The sequence below is a fragment of the Eumetopias jubatus genome, unplaced genomic scaffold, assembly GCF_037043125.1.
Source record: "Eumetopias jubatus isolate StellerSeaLion01/CBP00866 unplaced genomic scaffold, mEumJub1_p1.0 scaffold_12, whole genome shotgun sequence".
Classification (NCBI taxonomy): domain Eukaryota; kingdom Metazoa; phylum Chordata; class Mammalia; order Carnivora; family Otariidae; genus Eumetopias; species Eumetopias jubatus.
In genome coordinates this window covers 29815199-29840023 of record NW_028274818.1, presented here as the reverse complement: position 1 = coordinate 29840023, position 24825 = coordinate 29815199, and the positions used below count along the sequence as shown (strand labels likewise).

At 42.9% G+C, this 24825-nt stretch overlaps 1 long non-coding RNA gene across 3 annotated transcripts; it reads right to left on the bottom strand.

The window, feature by feature from the left end:
• Positions 1-6879: 6879 nt before the first annotated feature.
• LOC114221983 (uncharacterized) lies at positions 6880-18156 on the bottom strand. Of its 3 annotated transcripts, none has more exons than XR_015766440.1 (4): positions 17711-18156; positions 11214-11291; positions 10985-11104; positions 6880-7250 (listed from the first exon to the last, which is right to left on the bottom strand). It is a non-coding gene; the product is annotated as an uncharacterized LOC114221983 (long non-coding RNA). The 3 variants fall into 3 exon arrangements; XR_003611849.1 differs by lacking the exon at positions 6880-7250 and adding an exon at positions 10024-10117; XR_003611850.1 differs by lacking the exons at positions 6880-7250; positions 17711-18156 and adding exons at positions 10024-10117; positions 16706-16752.
• Positions 18157-24825: the final 6669 nt, after the last annotated feature.

The window sequence follows — 24825 nt, the reverse complement described above, 5'->3', positions numbered from 1 at the left end:
TAAGAAGGTCTAGGGGTCTCTCTGTCCCCCGGGAAGCCAGGCTAATGTACTGCAGAGTCCTATTAACCCTGGGGCTTCCTAGCTGGCCTCTCTATATCTGGCTTCTCAGGGCCACCAACCCCAACATTCCCACAGTTCTCATCATTGCAGTCGTCCTGACTCCATCCGGGGTTCTTGGTGAGGCTCTCCTCTCTGGCAACATTTTATTGATACCAAATAGAGTTATTGCCCAATTTGATTGTTTTTATTTAAGTTTATTTATTTAGATAATCTTTATACCCAACATGGGGCTTGAACTCACCACCCCAAGATTAAGAGTCACATGCTCTCCTAAATGAGCCAGCCAGGCGCCCCCAATTTGATCATTTTTAAAAAGGAAAAAGGAAAAGATTTCTAGTTCCTAAACATGTTCCATTTTGTACGCCACACACATGGGGCAGCACCCCCTCGCCCCACCCCGGCAACATTAGTAAGAGCAAAAGCAATGGCTGGGCCATTGGCTGTTACTGGAATTTAGGGCTGAGACAAATTATTGTTATTACCAGGTTATAAACCCTAAAAAAAAAATCCCATAATGGAAATGCTAACAGCTCATTAACTATAATGAGTGCCATTGCACAGGACGCGTTCCGGCAGAGGGATGGCAACTGTGTTAACTGGTCTTTCAGCAGCCGGAAGAGCTCAGGCCCAGGGTGCTCGACACCAGGCAGGAAGGTCCCTTACGTCGGGGACCGAACTGACCACTCTGCTGGTGTGCGCAACTCCTCCCGGTTCCCAGATCGGGCCGGGCAAAACGCAGTTTATTTACACGACCTGACTCCCTGACTCGTACCTTGAGAGAAGGCAAGGCATCTGCGGGACAGCTGACAAAGAAGGGAAGTCAGCCACCGGCAACAGCAGACGTGAGATCATTAGACTCGGACATCAGACGCAGGCAGGGCCTGTTATCGCAAACAAGCTGTTTGCTTGCAGTTTGAATCTATTTCTGGAAACTGTTTACCTAAATGAAATTACTTATCCACTGGGGCATGGTTCAAAGCTCAAAAGATAAGTGCAGGCGGCTGCTAAAAAGATGCAAGCCTGGGAAAACAAGGGAGAAAGAACAAAGTTAGATTAATCCTGGGAAAAAAGACTCAATGCCATAAAAATTACATGGCATTCTTTGAGACCATCAATTAATTTGAATTCCAAAAGTTCAAAGCCACTATTTAAGGGAAATAATTAATAGCTAATATTCTCCCCAGAGTGATCTAGAAGGTTTGGAGAGCGAATGCACAGAGGGGCTGACCGTTCTCTCTCTCATCGGTCGATACAGGTAACACCGGACTGAGTCCCTGGAGCACAAGTCTAGGAATTCCCATGCCTGGAATATTAATGACACTTAGTAGGTCTTACTCAGACCCCTCCTGAACTTCAGCTACTATTTTCCTGGGCAGACGCTTAACGAGTGAGCCACCCAGGCGCCCCTGGGTGCTTTTATTGGCTCCCTGAGGTCACCTTTGAATTAAGCTCTGTGGAGAAGTGAACCCTCAGGTCCAAGATTAGAACCTAATCTTGTAGGTTCTATTACAATTGTTCTTCTCATCAGCTGCTCTGGGGGAAAGTTCTTATTTGACTTTTTAACCTTAGGGGCCGAGCGTTGAGTTCATCTTATGCCTCAGTTTCTGGCACATCATCATCACTGGTCCACACCTGTTCCCTCTCTTTAAATGTTGTAAATTCCCTTTTGCTCTCCCTGCTCACCCCTATCCTCCTCACCTGCAACCCATAGGCAGCGAGCCTAAGTTACTTCATGTTTGTTTTGTTTGCTTTGATATTGGGATATTGCTGTTTGGTGTCCACATATTTTTCTTTTTGCTCCTAATCCTCTTACCCAGATTCTCTTTTATTCGTGTTTCAGTCTGGTCTTTGTCCATTTGCATTTTCATTGTTTGCACATTTGAAGTGATCTCAGAGATAGGGTCTTTGTGTACTAATTTTTTTACTTTTTCTGTCATGGGACTTTTTTTCTGGTCTTTGATAGTCTTTTTTTTCTTATCTCCCTACACCCCCAGCAGGTGATCACTGCTAACAGCATGGGCAGTGTCTATCCCCACACATTTCTCCAGGGTCAGTCAAACCCCTAAGCTAGTGAACACACATTGTGTGTGTGTGTGTGTGTGTGTGTGTGTGTGTGCACGCGCGTGTGTGTGTCTGAGAGACAGAGAGATCTACTTTAATGAAAATGGATTCAAAATCCATCTCTCTGCAGTTTGCTTTTCTCTTTTAAGAATATGTGGTAGTCATCCTTCCAGGTTAGTAGATACAGCTATAATGCATTCTTTTTAATAGCTGCATAATAGTTCATGGTATAGGTGTTCAATGATTCATTCAACCGTTCCTTACTGATGGGCATTTCAGTTGTTCTCAGTTTTTTACAACTACAAACAAAGCTGCAAGGAATATTTGTGTGCATGAATCCATATATAGAATGCTTTTATTTTTTAAAAAAAAAGATTTATTTATTTGACAGAAAGAGAGATAGTGGGAGCAGGAACACAAGCAGGGGGAGTGGGAGAGGGGAAGCAGACTTCCCGCTGAGCAGGAAGCCCGATGTGGGGGCTCGATCCCAGGACCCTGGGATCATGACCTGAGCCGAAGGCAGACGCTTAACGACTGAGCAACCCAGGCCCCCTCAGTGCTTTTATTTCTATAGGATCGATTCCTAGGAACATGCATGTGTTTTTACATATATAAATGGTATTAGGTTATATACCACATTCTATTTCTTACTTTTTTCCTATGCTCTGTGTTTTTGAGATCTATCAATGTTGTAGTTTGTAGGCCTACTCTGCTGATTCTAACAGTTGCCTAATTCTCCATAGTAAGCTCCCATTCCACTTCAGCTATCACTCTCCAGCTGATTGAACATAACAGCAGCACAACGTAGAAGTACTTCTAAAACACTACTGAGAAATTAATAGAAAAGAAATAATTCCAGCTTTTTCAAACTGTCAATACATTTGACTTTGGAAAATTGTTATGACCAACCAGGGCACAGAGAGCAAGGGGAGACGGCGAGGGTTGGGGGGGGTGTTTCTCATTTGTTAAGAATCTACTATTTATCAGGCACTTTACAAAAGTCCTATTTGGCACTCAACACAAACATTAGAAGTAATATTTTCCCCACTGATTGGATGAGGAAACTGAGGGATAGAAAGGTTAAGTGCATGTCTCACACAAAGGTGGGGCTGGGATTCAAAGCCACATCTACAGATTTCCAGAGACTCAGCCCCTCCCACTACTCCTTGTGAGTTTCGACCCAGACTAACTTCTTGCTTTTTAGACTCATTGTGGCGGAGGAGGGTTGGGGGAAGCACATAAAGTATCTTAAGATTTTCCATCTGCAGTTTTATCCAAGAATTCCGAGAACACTGAAAATTGACATTTTCCCAACAAAAGTGAATGGTTTTAAAATAATCTTCCAAGAAACTCTCAAAGTCGGCTTTTGTGGGAAGATGCTAGTGGCAAGAGGAATGACACCATCAGGGCTGAATTCAAAGTTCTCCTGGATCAGGCAAGAGGCAGGCCTAACTAGCGAAAGAGAAGGCATCAGGGAGTCATGTGAAACAGGGTCAGATTGTCAGGATATTGCAGAGCGTGGAGGAGTATACCGTGGTCACACCACATTGCAGTGCTGTGACGACCTGTGATCCTATTGAGTGTGAGGTCAGGGACGTGGTCCGTGATCTCTGTGTGGCATGGACAAGGCACAGTATAAATACTGGCAAAGTGAGCGAATGAAAGAATGAAGGGTCTGTGAAGAAGACAGAGAAGGAGCTGTTGGAAGAAGGAAGACAATCAGGAGAGACTAGTTTTGTGGGATCCAAAAGGAGTAACTTCCAAGGAGGAGGAATAAACCATATAAAACACAGCAACAGAATGAAGGGGAAGAAGAAGGGGCGCTAGAGTGGGAATCAGCTGGTCTGTGGACTTGAACAAGGCCGAGGTGCTTGGGTTCTGGGGATGGAAGATGGTGGTGGGCCCAGCACGTGCTTTGGGGACAGTAGATAGTAATGGCTAAGGACAAGTAGAAGATGATGAGATGACAGGAAATACTCTGTTAGGAGGTGAAGCAAAAGAGGTAAAGAATATAGCTGGAGGCCAGTCATCATTAAAAAAAAGGAATCTTTCCTAGAGGACAAGGAATGATTTACCTGTTTGTAGGGTGGGAAAGCCGATGAAGAAAGAGACAGATTGAGAGGAAACAGACAATAAATAAGCAAGAATAAATACAACTGGGGGGCTCAAGATTTTAGAGAAGGCAGGTGGTGGACCATCTTATTGTTCATCGACTTGGGGGCATGATTTGCTTTGACCAGTGGAGTATGGAGACAATGATTAATATGCCATCTCCCAACAGAGGTCCAGAGGCCTGGATGGACCTGCTCCCTCTGCCGGGAGAACAGCGGGGCCCAGGCAGGAGGCGCCTCGACAGCCTGGGACCTCAAAGAGAGCAGAGCGCGCACCTGACGAGACCTGCCAACGGGAGCCCTGCCCCGCCCGGCCCCGCCCAGGACCTTGAAAGAGAAATGAAGGCTCTAATTGTAGGCAATAGGATTGCAGGTTGTTTGTGGCCACAGCAAAAGCCAACCACAGACTGCAGAAAGGAGTCATGTGTCTCGGAAGGGTCCAGAGCCACTGCTTTCTCAGCAACGGGAGGGGAAGCCGAGATGGATGAATAGATGAAAACAGATACGTTTGCAATGGAAGGAAGGGAAACTGAGGAACTTCTCACCTGACGCTCTTTCCCAGGCTCAGCCCAGCTCCAGGTGAGGCCATCCGGGGAGGGCAGTGCTGAACAGCACTGCGGCCTAGAGGGGAGGGAGGAGCCGAGTAGAAGGGCTGCAGTGGACAGCGGGAGGGGGGCCAGCCTGGAAGCATGAGAGGAATGCCCAGGGTCACAGGGCCCTCAACTGAGCCCAGGCTTGCAAATGCGCCAATGCACCGAACAAAAGGACGAGACGTAAAGAAAGGATCCCTCTCCAGAAGGCTTCAAAAATGGAGCGGAAGGACAACAGGGGTGGAAGTTTCCTAAGTTCAAAATTAGAAGCCAGAATGTCAAAGTATCCTTTTTGCCATGTCAGGGACATGTCTCTGAGAGTGAGGTCAATGTCATGGGCCTCCTAATGTCAGTACCATTGATGACAATGAAGAAGAGGAACTTGGACATAAATGGCAAATTACCCTTCCTCCTTGCTTGTCACTGTCTCTGCTATTGCTCCAAGCCACCTGAGTCTAACTGCCAGCCTGAGAGCAGTACAGCAACAAAGGGACCATAGTCCAGGACCCCAGGCCTCAAGTTACCAGTAGAACCCATGTCCAACCACCTCCTTACTCTCTCTCTCTGAACTTCGTGGCAAACTTTCAAGACTGACTGCAAGATCTTTCAAGCTGCTGCTACAGTGTTTATACTATCCTAAGTTCCCAAACTTACGACAGTCTAGAAACACCAAAAATAGCTCAATGGCAACAATAGTTAAGAAAAAAAGAAGAAATCAAAGATTTCTTATGATACCATATGATATCTCTAAAAGATACCTCTTCGGTTATCTATACAGAGAAGCTTTTTCTTTCTTTCTTTTTTTTTTTTTTTGCAAGGTTAGTGTAGCTTGATGGCAAAAACAAAACAAAACAAAACAAAAACAAAAACAGAAAGCAGATGGGGCGCCTGGGTGGCTTAGTCGATTAAGCGTCTGACTCTTGATTTCAACTCAGGTCATGATCTCAGGATGGTGAGATCGGGCCCCACATTGGGCTTTGTGCTTAGCATAGAGTCTGCTTGAGATTCTCTCTCTCTCTGTCTCCCTCTACCCCTTTCCCTGCTCGGGCTCTCTCTTTCCCCTTCTCTTTCAGATAAATAAAATCTTAAAAAAAAAAAAAATCAAACACCATAAAACAGAGCTTGGCCACAGACCAAGCAGTGTGGTAATTGAGAACATAAACTCTGGGGCCAAGAGCCTGGGTTTGAATCCAGGATCCGCCAAACTGTGTAACTTTAAGCAAGTTGCTTGATCATACTATGATTAATAATAATCCCTATTCCCACACTGTGACATAATAATCCCTCAGTACATCTTATCTCTGCCACTTACCAGCTGTGACCTTAATTTCTCTGTGCGTCAATTTTCTCCTCCGTATAATGTGAATAATAGTACCCGCTTCATAGGGTTGTTATGAGATTTAAGTGAGTTAATACACATAAAACAGAACAGTGCCACAAAAGTGATAGCTATGATTTTCCTTCTTTTAAACCTATGGACAAGCTAGCTATGCACTTATCAAAAAATCTGTTTGTTATTTCCCCAGTGATCCCAACCATTTCAAACCTAATCTCTTAAGATAACAAAGAATTTTAGGCCTCCATACCATCCTAAAATATAACTTACAGATAAAATAACCAACCTAGGGGCACCTGGGTGGCTCAGCCGTTAAGCATCTGCCTTCGGCTCAGGTCATGATCCCAGGGTCCTGGGATCGAGCCCCGCATCGGGCTCCCTGCTCGGTGGGAAGCCTGCTTCTCCCTTTCCCACTCCCCCTGCTTGTGTTCCCTCTCTCGCTGTGTCTCTCTCTGTCAAATAAATAAATAAAATCTTAAAAAAAAAATAACCAACCTATACACATAATTTCAGAAAAATATACACTGTTCCAATTGTATCATAAAGGGTTTATAACAAAATAAAATACATTTTTAACATTAAAATGCTGAGCAGCACAACTACATTAGAAGACATAATGAGTCAGATGCTTGCCCCTATATAAACTTAGTAAGTTTGGATTTAAGAGAATACAAGAAGGGGCACCTGGCTTGCTCAGTTGGTAGAGCTGTGACCCTTGATCTCAGGATTATGAGTTCAAGCCCCACGTTGGGTATAGAGCTTAATTAAAAAAAGAGAGAGAGAGAGAAAGAGAGCATAAGAAGCCAATCCATACGAGAAGCACGGGAGGGTGAAGAAGCAGAGATATAAATGACACTAGAATAAAATCTAGTGTTTGAATAAATGGTAACAGACAAAACTTACTTGCTTTGCTAAGAGAAAGAGAGACAAAGGGCGCCTGGGTGGCTCAGTTGGTTAAGCATCTGTCGTCAGCTCATGTCATGATCCTGGAGTCCTGGGATAGAGCTCCGCATCAGTCTCCCTGCTCAGCAGAGAGCCTGTTTCTCCCTCTGCCCCTCACCCTTGTTGTGTTCCCTCTCTTGCTGTCTCTCTCTGTCAAATAAACAAAATAAAATCTTTCTTAAAAAAAGAAAAGAATGTTTAAAGGAATCACAATTCTCTGTTGCACATTTGCAGTCAGTTGCCTAGCTTATAAAAAAAAACTCTCTCAACTAAGGATGCAGTTAGAAACGCTAGACTACATTGAACTAGGCAGGATGCACACATTATATTATTCAACGACATTAAGAAAACGTCTTTATTCACACACAAAAAGTAAATACGTGAGGGTGATGAATGTGTTCATTGGCTCGATGGGGGGAATGTATATCAAATCGCCACACTGTACACTTTAAAGATTTCAAGATTGTATTTGTCAATTATACCTCAATAAAGTTGAGGGAGGAAAAGAAGAAAATGTCTTTATTTCATTTAAGCGTCCCTCTCCGTAATAACATGATACTATATTATGGGCCATTCTTGTAATTTTGTGACTTTTTAGTGTTATTATGTACTATAGTACTACTGGTTTGTATTTATAATGTATTCAATTCAGTGGGGTGTTCAAAAGTACAGTAGACTCTGGAACTGTCCCACAAAGGCCAAGATGTATCCCCAGTCCTTGCCCACTAAATGCCAGCAGTGCCTGCCCCCATCACCGTGACAACCAAAGAATGCCCCTACAGATTTCCAAAATGCCCTCACTGGGAAACGCATCCTTATCTGACTCATTCGTTCTGGCACAGGATGGAGTGGGCACCCGCTCTATGCCAGGAAAGAAATCTAGGTAGCTCTCACTGCACACCCGAATAAAGAAATTAAATAGTTAGATGTAAAAATAAAAGGAAATTTTAAAATGAAACAAAATTTTTAGAGAAGAATGTGCATGAAAATTTATCTAATCTCAGATGGGGAATCCTTTCTAAACCTAAAAATCACAAAGGAAATTAACTGATTATAATAAAAGTTTTAGGGCGCCTGGGTGGCTCAGTTGGTTAAGCGACTGCCTTCGGCTCAGGTCATGATCCTGGAGTCCCGGGATCGAGTCCCGCATCGGGCTCCCTGCTCAGCGGGGAGTCTGCTTCTCCCTCTGACCCTCTTCCCTCTCGTGCTCTCTATCTCTCATTCTCTCTCTTGCAAATAAATAAATAAATTCTTTAAAAATAAATAAATAAATAAAAGTTTTAAATTTCTGGGTGCCAAAAAAGAAAAACCAGGGACGCCTGGGTGGTTCAGTCAATTAAGCGTCTGCCTTCATCTCAGGTCATGATCCCGGGATCCTGGAATCGAGTGCCCGCATTGGGCTCCTTGCTCAGCGGAGAGTCTGCTTCTCCCTCTGCCTGCCACTCCCCATCTTGTGCTCTCTTTCTCTCTCTCTCTTTGACAAATAAATAAATGAAATCTTTAAAAAAAAAGAAAGAAAAAACAGGCAAATACTTGCCATATTTGTTTTCTTTTTTTAGGGAGAGAGAGAGAGAGAGAGAGCAAGCAGGGGGAGGGACAGAGAGAGAGGGAGAGAATCTCAAGCAGACTCCATGCTGACTGTGGAGCCCCCTATGTGGGGCTCCATCTCATGACCCTGAGATCGTGACCTGAGCCGAAATCAAGAGTCAGACGCTTGACCGACTGGGCCACCCAGGTGCCCCAAGCATTTACCTTTTAAAAATCAGAGAAAATATATCTTCCAAAGGGGAACTAAAAGCTGTATATATATGATATATATAATCCTGGAGGGAAAACAATTTTTAATAAAGTATACTTTTATATCTCTTTCCAGGTTTTCTACAATGTGCATATGGCACTGAAATAATTTGGGAAAAAACACAAGATGTGACTTTTTTGAAGATTCTTTCCTGGGGTGACTGGGTGACTCAGTCATTTAAGTGTCCAACTCTTGACCTCAACTGAGGTCTTGATCTCAGGGTCATGAGTTCAAGCCCCGCATTAGGCTCAAAAAAGATTCCTTCCAGACTCCTGGGGGGTTTATCTGTTTCCTATAGCCTCTCAGTTGAGTCTCATTGTCCAAGATCCAGGGAACTATTTTCACAGTTTGTTTTATAACTGGAACTTTTATCACCAAAAACATTCTGAGTTGTTTGTTACTGGTTCAGTAGCCAGTAAAATGCGATCCGATTTATGTAGTGCAAAATGAGGAACCCGCCCAAAAATCACTTATAGAGTCAAATGGTAAAGAGCTTCCCTACTTACTAAGGTAGGAGGAGCTAAAGTTTTACATTTTTCTGGTGAAACAGAAGAGTGATGACATGGAAGTTTCATTCAGAGCCCAAGAGAGGCAAATGACGGTGGGAAGTAAAATGCTTTCAGCACCAAGACTGGCAGGTGGGTACTCAGTACCTCTTGGCTCCCCTCCCCTCAGTACCTCCTGTCTCTTTCACATCTAACATATGTGGGCTGCAAACTTTGGGAGAAGAGGACACAGATGAAAATTCTCGAGTACTTCCAATTCAAAATCCATGGAACAAGCAGGGGATTTGGGAACTAGATCTTGATATTACAGAATTCGGTGTGCTGAGAAAATGTATCCCTCAAGGGGGTCTTCTTTTTGCCTCGAATGTCCCAAGCCACCAGCTTCCTCCAGGCAGGCAAACTCTCACTCATCCTTCCAGTCTCATATTTTCTCAAATATGAAGCCCACAACATCAGCCAGCTTTTCACTCTGTTGTGTTACAGTAACAAACAATTTCAAAAATCCTAATGGCTTACAACAACAAAGACTGATTTTTTAGGGAATCTAATTCAGACTTCTATCCGAATCTGTGTCTTCTGAATTGCAATTCTAATTGTCCAAGTGCATAATGGTTTGCTTAAAAAAAAAAAAAAAACAAAGGCTTATTTTTTTTCTCTCGTTATATGCATGTCATCTTCAGTTTTGCTCCATGTACGATCTTCATTCTGGGAACCTGGATGAAGAACAGTTGGCTAAGACACTGACCTTAACTTTCCAGAACAAACTTTAAGAGACTTAGCTGCCACTGCAAGTAATAACCCACTTGCTTTTTCATGCATTCATTCAATAACCATTTATGGAGTACTCCACTATAAGTCAAATCATTGTGCTAGGTGCTAGGAATTCAAACAGGAGTAAGGTATAGTGCCTTCCTTCAAGGAGCTCAGAGTCTAGTGAAAGTAAAAAATGAATAAATGAGTAGTCATGGAGTATGAACAAGGTTTTGGTTAGGTTGTGAGCAACAGAGGCACAAAATAGTGACTTAAGACAAGTTGACTTCTTTTTCATGGGTAGTCCAAGGCTGGTAGGGCAACTTGACTCCATGAAGTCCTCACGACCCAGGCTCCTTCAAATTCCCCACTCTGCAGCCTAGGATGTGGCCTATATCCTCAATGCTCCAAGCAGCAGGATGAAGGAAGGAACAAAACCAAGGGAAGAGATGTCTTTTTTTTTTTAATCAAATTTCTGTTTACATTCCATTGGCTAGAGGGCAATTACATAGCCACAACTTACGGGAGCACAGAGAGGGAAGGGGCATATTTTTTTATATAAAAGTAAAATTCCATAGCAAAGCTCTTGTCCATAAGACAAACATAGTTTTAAGCTCTTAAAAGTTCGTATTTTCTAGCTAAGAAAATTTAAAGCAGAGAATGGCTACCCAGTTACTGAATAGTCAACTTAAATTTAGAAATACTAGTATTTTTCATTATACCATGTTGTTTCTCAATCCCTTATTTTAACAAAGTAAATTTATGATGGTATATACCATATACATTTAAAATCATAAATTTTTAATGTAATAATGGAATGGGAAACTTACTATTTTCCCAAGAGAGAGGAAATTAGATATGTTCCAAGTCCAATTCCTAAATAGGATAAATCCAATGAATGAATTCAAACAACATGCATTGTTCATCTCCTCTATTTAAAGAACACAGCACTATGGGAAATAGAGAAGTAAGAAAAAAATCATTGTCCTCATGAGCATTAAAAATAAAGAAACAATATAAATAATTTTAAGAGAGTATATTATACACACCACATACTACCTGAATTCAAAGGAGGGCAATCTCAGTGGGTTGAAGGCATAAGAGGTTTTGGAGAGAAAGTAGTACTTGCACTGGGCCCTTTAGAAAGGAAGGCAAGAAGAGAAGAGGGTCACTTTGATAATGGCACCAAGAAACCCTCATCAGAAATAGAAGAGAACCCGTGGCAGCCTAGCTTCATTCATCCTGTGACCATTTTTTCCCACCTGCACACCATATCAAGCCATTATTCTTTGTCTACTGAAAACATCAATCCCTTTTATACATTCATTAAAAATAATTTATTCATTATTATAAAATGCTTTTAATTTTTTATTACTTAGTTAATAATAAACATGAATCACCAACAATGAGACAAGTATTCTCAAGAAACAGCTAAGATTCAGTATTCAAGTACTTATGTATTTTTAAATTATCTAATAAAAATCTAAGATGTTTATTATTAATGTTCACAATCAGAAAGCTTGATAATGTACCAGAGGCCAATAGCTCCCATTCTTCTAGATCCTAAAGCAAGTGCCAGAGTAGAAATCACAGGAAGGGACGCCTGGGTGGCTCAGTGATTAAGCGGCTGCCTTCAGCTCAGGTCATGATCCCAGGGTCCTGGGATCAAGCCTCAGGTCGTCGGGCTCCCTGCTAGGTGGGGAGCCTGCTTCTCCCTCTCCCACTCCCCCTGCTTGTGTTCCTGCTCTCGCTCTCTCTGTCTCTGTCAAATAAATAAATAAAATCTTAAAAAATAAAAAAAAATTTAAAAAAAGAAACCACAGGAAGCCTTATTCTCTAGGTATTCTGCCTATCATAGAACATGAAATTGCTCAGGCAATACTATTCTGTTTTAAAGCTATAGATAAAAAACGGACATGCAATGCGATGTTGTAATCCCTTCCGGTGCATCTAGGGACTGATCTGATCGGCCTTCCTTGTGTTTCATGAGATAAACATTATCATCCAGCTTATAAAATGACTCCTTGCATTCTAAATAAATTAATCTTGGTTATTCCCCTTAAGAACATATACTAGTGTGCATATAAACAAAGACAGGATTTGCTAAATTATTATTGATAGCCACGGCAAAAGAGCCATATCAGAGGAGGCATATTCCATGCTCTCACCACTATCAGAAGTTCATACTGTTTTACTTTGTAATATTCCTGGTTTCTCAGGGTACCTGGGTGGCTCAGTTGTTTCAGTACTCTTGATTTTGGCTCAGGTCATGATCTCAGGATCATGATGAGATCGAGCCCCATGTCAGGCCCCATGCTAAGCATTTAAAGATTCTCTCCCTCTCCCTCTGTCCCTCCCTACCTCTTAAAAAAAGGTTTCTCTCCTCCAGCAGCTAGAGAGTCTCAACTGTAGACCTGAACTAGCTAAATCAGACACCACTCAAAACTGTATTTCCAGCCAAGCGAGACAAATGAACTCTGTTCACTCAGCTGGACCTCCAGGTATAGCTCCCCTTGCTCTACCCTTTTCCAGGGATTGCTCTGCCCCCCTCCGCAAGCAGGATAAGACCAGGGAACATGCAGCTGCAGTTCCAAAGTTCCAGGACCCACAGGGAAATGACACTGTAGGAGACTCATCTGATAATCTTCCCAAAACAGGAGTCACAGATCAGAAGAATCTACTTTAACAAATGCCCGCACTAGTTATAGATTCACCTCCAAGGTCTGCTGTCAGGCCAACCCCACAGCAAAGGAAAGCACTTGGAAATTGTTCTAAATGCTGCATGCATTTAAAAAGTAAATAAACATGATCATCTTCAAAACAACAACATCAGAAATTTAATTTCTAACCCTTAAATTAAAATTGTTTGGTCAGAGGTACAGTATAATGCTTCTAAACCATTATCAGGTTCATATGCAAGACAGAGAGAGAAGAGAACACATTAGCCATCAATGTTTCAAATTTTGCCATAGGCAAGTCTAGGACAGAACTTCCAGAATTTCTAAACTCTTTAGTCAGGTTACTAACAACTATTACCTGTAAGCCTGTTATTCTTCAGCTAAAAATGTCCTCCAAGATAAACTGGAAGACAGCTAAATCTTTTCAATATTTACCTGCAGTGACTCCTTATTCCTGACGACAGTTATATTGAATGTGGTTGCTTTGCTAATAGGCAGTGAAAGGACATTCCAGAACAACTGAGCCATAAAGACACCAACACAACAAATACTTGGTATCACCACGTGGTCTATCATGCACAAATTAAAGTTACTGAATCCTCAAGAGACAGATAGTAAAACTGATAGAAAGGAATGCTAACACAGCAGGAAATGTAAATATACTGCCTTAAAGGGAGATCAAGAGCAATCAAACTGGGAAATGCATCTATATGAGAAACCAGTTTAGCATCAGCAATTAGTAAAACAACATTTAATAAAATGAATAAAAGCAATTTAATATCAACAATTCATATCGACAATTAAAACCTAGATAGACTACTTCACAGTCTTTAAAATCGGCACCTCGTCTCCTGGTATATATTAACCAATGGTTTTTCTCACTTGGATTTTGCCATATTAAAAAAAAAATCGGAAGAATAAAACTGTTCTCATAAAGCCTTTTCTCTGCTGGAACTGCAACCCCACCATTCAACTGGCTGCTCAGGCCCCTGGCCCCGTGAGCACCGCACCACCAAGGCCAGCAGGTTTGACCTCCTGCGCACCATATTTCATCTAACATCAGAGGCCATAGGTTACTGGATGCATCACTGTCTTGTGTGCCTCTAAGAAACAAAACCTCCACCAAATCTAAGCCTTATCACAATTTCAGAGATGAAAATATGACACGTACACATGTCAGAATTGGTGTAACATGGTACGTGGTAAATCTTAGTTCCTTCTGATCCCAGCGTCACCACCCTAATCCAGATCCCTTTATATCTCACCTGGACACGTCTACCTCGTCCCCTTTATTCTTGACCCCTCCAGTACAGTCTCCACTGGCAAAGTGACAATTTTTACAATACAAATCTGATCAGACAATACAAATCTGATTATTCTTGGCTCCAAAATTTTCAGTGACTTCCCCATGCCCTCAGCATTGCGATCCAGCTCCTTCAGAAAGCCTTACTCCTATCCTCTCTCCAGCCTCATCTCCAGCAGCTTCTCGGTCAATTTCTCACGTCCAACTGTATCTGACCCCTCTCAGTTCCTCAAACACCACACTCTCACCCACCCCTCAACCTCCATACACTCAACTCCCTCTGTGGGCTCATGATCCTTCTTTTTACTTGGTTGACTCCTGCCTCTCTGTCTTGTCCATCTTGTCTGTAAAAACCCTCCTTGACCACTCTCCCCTGAGAACAGATCCGCTCCCATATGCTTCAATACTCTGCACTACCCCTACATAGCACTTCATGTACCTGGAATGATTTATGTAATTATTAGCTTAATTGTGTACCTTTCCAACTTTAAGTTCTAGGACAACAGAGATTCATTTTAATCAGAACTGATTTCCCAGTGTCTGGCACAGTATTTGGTCCATGTTTGTTGATTGACCAAAAAAAAAAAAAAATCTTAGATGATGGCTAATGCAGTTCTCCGGGGCATTGTTTGGCAAAAACTAGTTTTTGCTGCAAAATGGTAATAGGTGCTTTAAGGTAGAGGTTCTCAAAGGGTGTCCTGGGCATACAGTAAGCATTTAATAAATGGCATGATGTTACTGCTGATTATAATGACATTGGCAAAGGTGACAATAATATAAGAAATAACATGTCATATCTATTCAAAAGGATTCACTTTTTAAAATACTCCAGGATTGAGCTCTTTGTAGTTTTTATCCAGACAGATGTCTAAGAGTGACCTCTCATAACCGTACTAGTCATTGATTCTAAAATCCCAGGACAGGAAAAACGTCCCAGGACCAGTTTAATAGGCCAATGATCAAAAACTACCATTGACAACAAATGCTGTCAATGAAGTATATTCTCTCCTCAGTTATAAGGATAAAAATTTATTATCTGCAAATGTAACACAAGAATAATATTTGCTGTGTCTTTTAAATTCTAAACCATAAAAAGCATAGAACATAAGCTACTAGAAAGAAATTTCTTTTCTCATTTGCCAACCCCAATGTTGGTTTGCAACAGAACAGGTGTTCCCCAGGTAAACATTCCCTGGGCACACAGTGTAACTGTTTCATATCAGAGAGTCCCCAGCTGACCATCATGCTCCTAGCCCATTACTTGGAATTTGCAATGAATTTTCCCACAGACATTAAATTCTAAGACACGGTCTTGGTAAAACATACCAGTTGTACTGTGGTATGCTATAACACACTGTGGATTAACAGGCTTTGTGTACTATGATATGATGTGAAACATTGTGGATTAAATGGGCTTTATGAGTTCACTTTAGAACCTGGACACATTGTCTAATACCGTTTCTCTGAGAAAATAGGTTCCAGGGCACAGGAAGGCCAAAAGCAATGCAAACACTTTCTCCCTGCCCCATTCCTTTATCGTCACCCCACTCAGCCACAGCCCAGGGGGAGCAGCATCCCGGCAGCCCCCTGGGTGCCCTTTGGAACATCAGTCTCCACCCTGAGCCCAGGCAGCCACAGTCTCCTTATGTTTCACCTCTCACACGTTACCAAACATTAATAAAACTGCTCTTCACCCTCATCCGACACTGGGAAACCTCACCCTGCTCATGGCCCTTCCACCGGTTCCCTTCATTCAGCATCAGCCCTGGCTCCATCCTTTACTGCTCCCTTAAACCATCTTGGAAAGGAAAACGTACTTCCCAAACCCTCCTTTTGCTGTCCGCGGCCCCCCCCCCCCCCCCCCCCCGCCACCGCCACAGTTTTGCTCAGGCTGCTGCTCCCTTCTGTCTCAGCTCTCTCTGTCTCCAATCCATCCTTCCAGGGATTCTACCCATCTCAGATCCCACCACATTTCTGACACCTCCTACCACAGCCTACCTGACCAGCTCCTCACCTGCATTCACCTCATTCTGCCTTGGATTTCTTTTCTTTTCTTCTTCTTCTTCTTTTTAAATTGTCTTTATTTTTTAGAGGGTAGGGGTAGAGAGAAAGGGAAAGAGAATCTTAAAAGCAGCACAGATCCGAGAGGCAGGGCTTGATCTCACAGCCCTAAGATCATGACCTGCGCAGAAATCAAGAGTAGGAGGCTTAGAGATGCTGGGGTGGCTCAGTTGGTTAAATCTGCCTTTGGCTCAGGTCATGATCCCAGGGGCCTGGGATCAAGTCCCGCATCCCACTCCTTGTGCCACGGGGAGCCTGGTTCTCCCTCTGCCTGCCGCTCCCCCCTGCTTGTGCTCTCTCTCTCGCTCTATCTCTGACACACACACAAAAAAAGGTAGGAGACTTAACCCGCTGAGCTACCCAGGTGCCCCCTGCCTTGGATTTTTAATACTCATTCCCTGTCTTTCCATCTTTCTTTTGGAGTTCCTTGAGGACAGGCACAGCTTCTTTATGGTGTCTGGATCCCTGCACTTCCCCACCCCCACCACCCCAACACACACCCACAGCACCTGGCTCACTATAATGGTGTGTGAATGCAATAGGAGTCAGCCGTCCAGTGTCTCCCTCAGCCTAGAAAGAGGCAAAAGGACATTATGGAACAACATCTGGAACCCAGTAAGAAAAAAATGTGAAATAGTGTCAATGGGAAAAGAAATTGAGGTGTGAACAGCAGAATAGTAAGACAGAAATCCAACAGTTCTCTTCTGGAAACATCAGCATATGAATCCGGAAGAGAAAATGCTCCGTTTTGATATCTGAAGGAAATAATAACAATGACTTTGCCCTCAGGAGGTGCTATATCTCCACGTAATGGGCTTCCCAGGCATGCCCCTTCATTCTCATAGCCGCCCTATTACCTTCACTTTACACAGGAGGAAACTGAGGCACCCGCAGTTAATTAACTGGCCTAGGGTCACACAATCAGCAGGGCAGAGCCAGGATTTGAACCTTTTCCCCGATCCAAACTCAGCGACTAATTCAACTACCTGTTTACTGCACAGTTTTTACAGCCTATTTGCAGGCTGTGGGGCAGAAGTCACCACCCACTGAGAGATAAAGAAGTCAGGCATTCCTTCTACTCCTTGAGCCTCCGCTCCTGCCTGGCTCTGGGTGAGCGGCCTTAAGTCTTCCAGCAAACCCAGGAGCTAGGTATAAACGGAAACTGAGCCAGGTCAAATAACCCGCTCAAAGTTACGCAGCCCAAGGTTTCAAAGGCAGGCTGCTGATGCTCCGAATCCATGCTTCAGGGCACCGACGGCCACAGGCTCCCCCGAGGTCCCCGCCAGAGAGACTGAGTCTGACGGCCCCTCTGCAGTCAGCCGGCGGGGGGGGGGGGGGGGAAGAACTCTTGACCCTTGCTCACCTGCAGGGCGGTGCGAACACCCCCTACCTCACCAGGTGGTGGAAAGGATGAAACAGAATAAAGAACGCAGTTGCCTACAACGCAATAAACAGTCAAGAACAACCCTCAGCCCTTCCCTCTGTTAGTCTGTGCCATTTTACTTATCACTTACGGTGGATCAACCTTGTTCCTCTTTAGAATAGACGGTTTTCTCTGAGATCCATGGAAGTCTGCAAAAATGCAGAAGAACACAGTGAGATGGAGGAAAAAGAATTTCCTTTCTCTCTATTGATCACCCTTTTCCCCACTTTCTCGAGAAATTATTTACAACTCGAAATGACACCACAATGCATTATAAATAAAAAGCGTGCCAAACAAATAACGAAGTCGCAGCCCTCGGGAGTTTACAAGTAGGCTATGTTAATATTTGCAAAATGCCCGGAGTGCCTTAGCGGCTAATTAACATCTTGGGTTTGTTTTCTCAAATTCCAGCCCATTGTTTCCCCTGTGAGCGCAATCCGAAGCCTTCGCCGCTAATGCGCTGCTGCCTGCATCTTCCTGCCAATAAAACCACTTAAACCACCAGAGGTTAAAACGATTAATATTAGATGAAACCACTCCGCGCCGAGGTTCCGGGGCCCACGCAGCCCCGCGCTCTCCCGGCTGCACAGTCCACGCGGCGCGGGCCCTGGAGGGAGTCCCGGAGCCGCCGCGCCCCGCCGGCTCCGCTGGGCCGCTTAGCTCCCCCTGGGGGGCGAGCTCTTGCAAAAGGAAAACCGAAAACGAGCAGATGCTTATCTGGCACGCTGTGGCCTGGGAAGAATCGCATTCAGACTGCAGCAATCCATTAGGTACACTGGCCTGCCGGCACTGCTATTTTTAACGCGACTTTTATTTACACATTTCAAGAATTACTATCCTGATGATGGTACCTGTTAGAAAGGTCACGATCTCTCCAAAGGAAGTTCTGGATTTCCCTCCTCTGGTGCTCTAGAAACCCATCACCAACAAATCCCCCGCTCCTGTTTCAGACCCAGGCTTGCTGAGAAAGAGAGAGGTGTTTGAGGTGGGTCTCCCGCCCCGGGCAGATGTTAAGACCAGACGCCCATCACCCATGAGGAGTCAAAATTAGAACTTCGGTTTCCTTTGTATTATTACCCTCATCAGAAAGAATTCCTACATTTAGGCATACTTAGTGTTCTTGCTTTTTGATCGATGATCTTATTATGGACGCTTATTAAAAAGCCCCAAATCAGAGATCTGCTGGACGTCTCCTAGACTTATCCAGCTGCAACCGCAGGGCAGACAGCAAGTGAGAAGCGGCTCTGTTTTCTTCAAACGCTCAGATCTAGCCCCGGGTGCAGAGTGGAGAGGTTGTAGATCCGGCCTTGCTTCGAACAAGGGCTCCCCGCTGGTAGACAACTGGATTGGATGATGCATGCCAACACCAGTGGGGGGGGTGAGAGTGGTTAATACATTGACAATTCTTGTGGCACACGCCGGGTCTTGTGCGAAACGGAGGGGAATGTTCTTTTCAGCATTCTTTTCTAACAGGAGAAGAGCCATTTCTCACTATGAAAGTACCTCGCGGGGATTCCCATTAGATAAAACTGCTTGACGATGACCTAATTTGTTCGTTCAAGAGGATAAACTCTTCCTATCCATACATTATTGTTGTTATGGTTTCCCTTGTTAAATTATACATAAAAGGCCCAAGCCTATTTTAGAAATGAAACGTTTTCAGAACATGAATCTTAATGAGATCCTTACACTAAATTGTGCCTGAGAATGGTATTATTTTAGCAGCCTCTTTATATTTTCACCAATTTGTAATCCTCAATGCACTTTTAAAAAAATTATTGTAAAATGTATTTTCTTATAAAGTGGTCATTCACTACCATAGACCTCTCTGTTGCCTTTTTGGTCTTAAGTTATTAAAAAAAAAAATCTCCAAAATAAACCCTTTGGTAGTCTTCTGTCTTCCCTATGTCTACTTTTCCTTCATAAAACTTGTCCACTTTTCCTCGGATAAAGTGTTTTCAAACAGGAACAAATCTACAGACAAGTGCTTCCCAAAGTGTAGTTCTTAGAACACAGGTCCTACGAGATCCTCCCTGGAAAGAAAGTTGACCAGTACATTTGGGGAAGGCCTCACAGTCTTCCCATCCAAGGTTTACAAATCACATTAAGTCTTACCATCAAGAAACCTGCTGAACTTGGCTTAGCCCGGCATTTCTCAAATTTATTTGCATAACCCTTTTCCAAACAAGGCTTATTAATAGGCTGCGGAACTTTTATTTCTAGGGTTACACTTTGGGAATTAGTGATTGAGACCATCTAATATATGGAATAATTATAGGTCAGATAAAACTGAGGTAAGTCAAGCTGCAGCCTAAGAATTTTTTTAAAGAGGAATCTGAACTTAATTGCTATTTGTGAATTTCATAAATCCACTGTGTTAAAAAAATAATGATGCCTTAAATACGTAGGTGATTAGAGGCTGTGTGAGAACCCTGAAACTGCACAGAATACGAAGGTTCCAGACATAGCCCTTTTATATCCCATGGGAACTATAATCCAAAGTGTGGTAGATTCTGTATTTGTTGAGTCAGCCTCTCCATCCGTCCCAATACACTGGGAATATTTAAAAATAGTCCCCATAGAGATAGACTCCTGCGGTGCTCTTAGAAGTGAATTCAGTGCTCAGGAGAAAGGGCCACCCAGTCCAAACCTGTTCTATGGCTTGAGCCCCCACCTTTGCCTCCCAAAGATAACCATGCACCCCAATAGGATCTATGCTACCAGAAGATCTGCATGGTTGACAAGCCTTTTGTGAATTTTCTATCCCTTATGGTAGAGCTATCAGACAAAAACACACAAACATCCTTGAGAACGAGACAAACTAGCAGCCTAAAGGCCCTGCAAACTGTGGCCCATCTGGACCAATTGGTGTTCAATGAAAACTTTTCATAAAAGGAATCCGGGGGCACCTGGGTGGCACAGTCTAAGTACCCACCTCTTGGTTTCCACTCAGTTCGTTATCTCAGGGTGATGAGATCAACCCCCCGCCCCCCCACCCCCAGCCAGCTTCAGGTGCCACACTCAGGGCTGAGTCTGCTTAAAACTCTCTCTTCCTCACCCTCTGCCACCTCCTGTCCGTGCTTGCGCGCGCTCTCTCTCTAAAATAGATAAACAAGTCTTTTATTTTTTAAATATTTTATTTATTTGCTTGACAGAGAGAGAGCGAGGAACAACAAGCAGAGGCAGGGGTAGAGGGGTGGGGTAGAGGGTGGGTAATGACAGAGGGAGAGGAAGCAGGCTCCCCGCTGAGCAGGGAGCCCAATGCCAGGCTCCATCCCGGGCCCCCCCGGGATCATGACACCGGCTGAAGGCAGTGGCTCAACCGACCGAGCCACCCAGGTGCCCCAAATAAAGAAGTCTTTAAAAAAAAAAAAGGACCTCCAGGTGTATCAAGCACTTGGGCTAATAGGAAGTGGGGAACATACAAATGAAAGGGGTTGCATCTAGTCCTTCTCAATCAGATATTCTCCAGAAAGTGAAAGAGAAGCATTTACATTAAAACACTTAACAAAGTGCCCTTTTATACCCCTACGGATCCATGGATCCCAAATGGCTCCTCCCCACATATTGAGGCACAAAAGGTAACATGAATATAACTAAGAAATTATGCATTACATTTGTCTTGTAATCTTCACAACACTTAGTAGAAAACTAGGCAAAAAAATAGATGCTCCATAAAAACTAATCAATTGATTAATTAATTGACCAACTAATGGCCCTTTCAAAATCACTTATTTTCTGAGAGAAGCTGGACTTATACCCTGAACACTTAGTTCTTGTTTAACTGCAGGAGATTATTTTCTATTTCAAGGGAGACTCACAGTTTAAACTGGACTGTGAAAAATGAATCAACACAGGCTGGCAAATATTTCTTAAGTTCTATTCCACCCACAAAATTTGCATTATGTCTGTTGATATTTGTCAAATGCCACCAGGCCCTTTCTGTCATCTTCTCTCACACAAAACAGCCTGGAACTGGGCATATCTGCTCTCTGTTGCCTAATAATTATGAATTTTATGGAAACTTTTTGAGGCAATAGAAATAATAGGCAAAATATATTTCATCTAAGCCCATCAAATGATTGCTTTTTAAGGTCTGATGCTTGACTTGTTGAAGATAGAAACACAAGCTTAATTTCATCACTAAGAATTACTAGGATTGCATAACATAAACACATGGCTCTATCCTGAGAAATTTCACTGTAATCAGCCATATTAACACCCAGAATCTGCTACTTAAAATGCTTATATTTGAATCGACTAGATATGTTTAAAGTAGAGAAATTATCCAGTGTGCCTCTGGTTAAGAATTTGTAGCAAACATCGTGCTTCTCATACTTTCACAGAAAATGAAAGTGATAATTATCAAAATAAAAATCAGAATCTGCATGTGTCAGACAACTTCCCCCTTTTCTGTTATTTTCAACCCCCCATGGAGTAGAAGAACTGAAAGTGATCTTTTGGTGTTGGCTCAAAGAAACTATGTTTCCGTTCACACAAAGTAATTTCTTTTTTTAAAAAATTTTTTATTTATTTTTAAAATAATCTCTACACCTGACGTGGAGCTCGAACTCATGATCAAGGGTGGCATGCTCCACTAATTGAGCTTGCAAGGTACCCCAGTAATTTCTTAAGGCAGTTTGTATAGTATATAAACAATGACACTATGGAGTAAAATAAAGTACTAATCACAGGTGGGGAGAGTATATTCTATTTAAAGTATGTGCTTTTGATTCAATCAATGATCAAGTTGTGTGCCTTTCTGGCATGGGACTCGAACAAAAGGATACTACATGATGTCTTTCAATGTTATGTGACCTTAAAGGCCAGGGTGGTTTGAGGGGACACATCCCCACAATCTGTCCAAGCCAAAACAAGGTTACTGATGGGCTTTCACATCCTTACATTTTACCCTTGAAAGTTCTGTCTGGTCAGGAAAATGGGACAGCTAAGGCTGGTGTTTATGCTGCCACCTCTTGGCCTTATGAGGAAACACATCACAGGAAGAGGGTAGGAGAACTGTTGCATGTTGTCTTTCTGTTAGGGTCAGTTAAATGCTTCTTAAATGCTGGGAGGGGCACTCACAGACCCTTTGGAGCATATTACAAAATCCCTGGACTACCCTCCCTGGAAAAAGCACATATGCAAAAAACTTTTGTAGACAAATCTGGACAACCTGAAGCCCATCCATGTATCCCTTTCTAGACTACACATTCAGTAGAGCAACTCATTTTTTTTGTGCCAGGACGAAAATTCTGTAAAATGGGAGAAAGTGAGCACTCTGAGAGGATGATTAGAACGCAAGATTCAGAAGAAAAAATTTGACATCAAATGATTTTTAGGTCAAAACTGGTAGGTAGTGTGAAAAAGAAAAAAAATAAATAAACTTTTCCCTGCAGCCGAGGATGTTTGGATTCCATTTCAAAGTTAATCAATGGGAAGGACTCGCTGGGAATTTTGGGGGCTATAGCCAACAGAAACATTATGCTTTTGGCACTCCAATGTTGATATCTTAAATCCTCCCCCAGCTGAGTTTTGGATCAGATGATGTAGTCTGGTGCATGTAGTCTATTTATTTATTTAGTTTTTAGAAATGTCTTCTGTGTTTCTATGAATATTTCTGCCGCACAAGTTGCCGAGTAGTCAGCTGCCTCTCAGTTGTTTTGAACATTTCCCAGTGCCCTCCAGATCTGGAGGCCTCCCCGATCCTTCTCAAAATGAAGCCATTGTCCCATTTCCTACCTAGGGAAGAGAGACTGGCCGAGTCCTTAGCGCATCTGAGAAGCTGCTGGAACTAATCTACCCAGTCTTGCTCCCTAATGGAGTGATTGGCAGACACCTAAAGAGATATCGATTGGGCCAGTCAGTCCAACACACTGGTTTTCTTACCTGTCAGTGTGACCAAGGTATTAACCCGGAACACTCAGAACCCTATACACTTTCCCTCCGTGAAATTAACACTCCCTTTATGAGTTCCCCTTGTCTCTGCAGCATACTTAGGCCGTAAAGCTGTTTTTCACATCTGTGGTGGCAGAACCTGATCGCTCAGTCCATCTAGAGGAACAAGAAGTTCTCCCATTCCACTTTTTGTTCTCACTGGGTTTGATTTTTATCTTTGCACTGTTACTCTCACATAGCATGCTATTCCACCAACATGCAATTTTTTATCTTGAAAAATAAATGCTCATTATTTTATGGGGGGAGAAGATTCCCCAATGCACTTCAAGCGTTACTAACCAGCTCACGGCAATTTGACAGACTCCTGACTGCTGAAGCAGGGAGCCCTAATAGTGGGGATGCTGCCCATCTCCCGGTCGCTTCAGGAGTTCTTAGGTTTTATTAATGTAATAAAATGTAGCTTTTACAGTTATCTACAGTATGTGATTACAAATGCATGTTATTGATATATCAGTGTGATGCTTGAGTTTCTTTTCCATTAATAGAAACTCTGCATTTTATACATTAATTATACAAAGAATTAATGATGGCTTATACAAGTCTGTCTACAAGTAGACATTTTAGAAGCAATTATACTCATAGCAGAGTAGTCCTCTCTTTAGTAACAGGCTTTGTTCCAAAAGATGATTTTAAATGCATTTGTTCATAAACATAAAGTGGTGCTCTACAAGGAATAAAATGAACTCGCTCATATAAAACTCAGTGTCATAAGAGAACAGTTGTTGCCATGTTGAACATGGCATCAGTTCTTGTAACATTTCATCGGAAGATATTTACATTTTGACTTTATTCTTTGTATCTCTAAAAAAGGTGGTAACAAAGACTCCAAGCTCAATTTGTCCAGAATGAAACCACCATGGTCTCCTGCCAGTGTTCCTATCTCAGGGGATGGCCCCACCATCATCTAGCTCCAAAAACCAAGACCCGGAGGGTCATTCCTCATCTCCTTTCTAATCCCTTACCAAGCTTAGTTGATGTTGCTTCTTAAAAGTATCTGTGGGGTCTGTTCACCTCCCAACACCCACTGTCACACCCTGATTTAAGCTGCATCATATCTTACCTGGGACCCTGCAATGGTCCCCACATCCATGTCCAGTCCATTTCAAACCCATCTTCCATGTTGGAGCAAGAAGACTATATGAAACTCAAATCATGTCTCCCTCTCCCCAGTGAAAACACTTAAATTCTTTTTATTGATCTTGAGATAAACAACAAACTCCTTTCCAACAAAATCCTTGTCTACCCCAT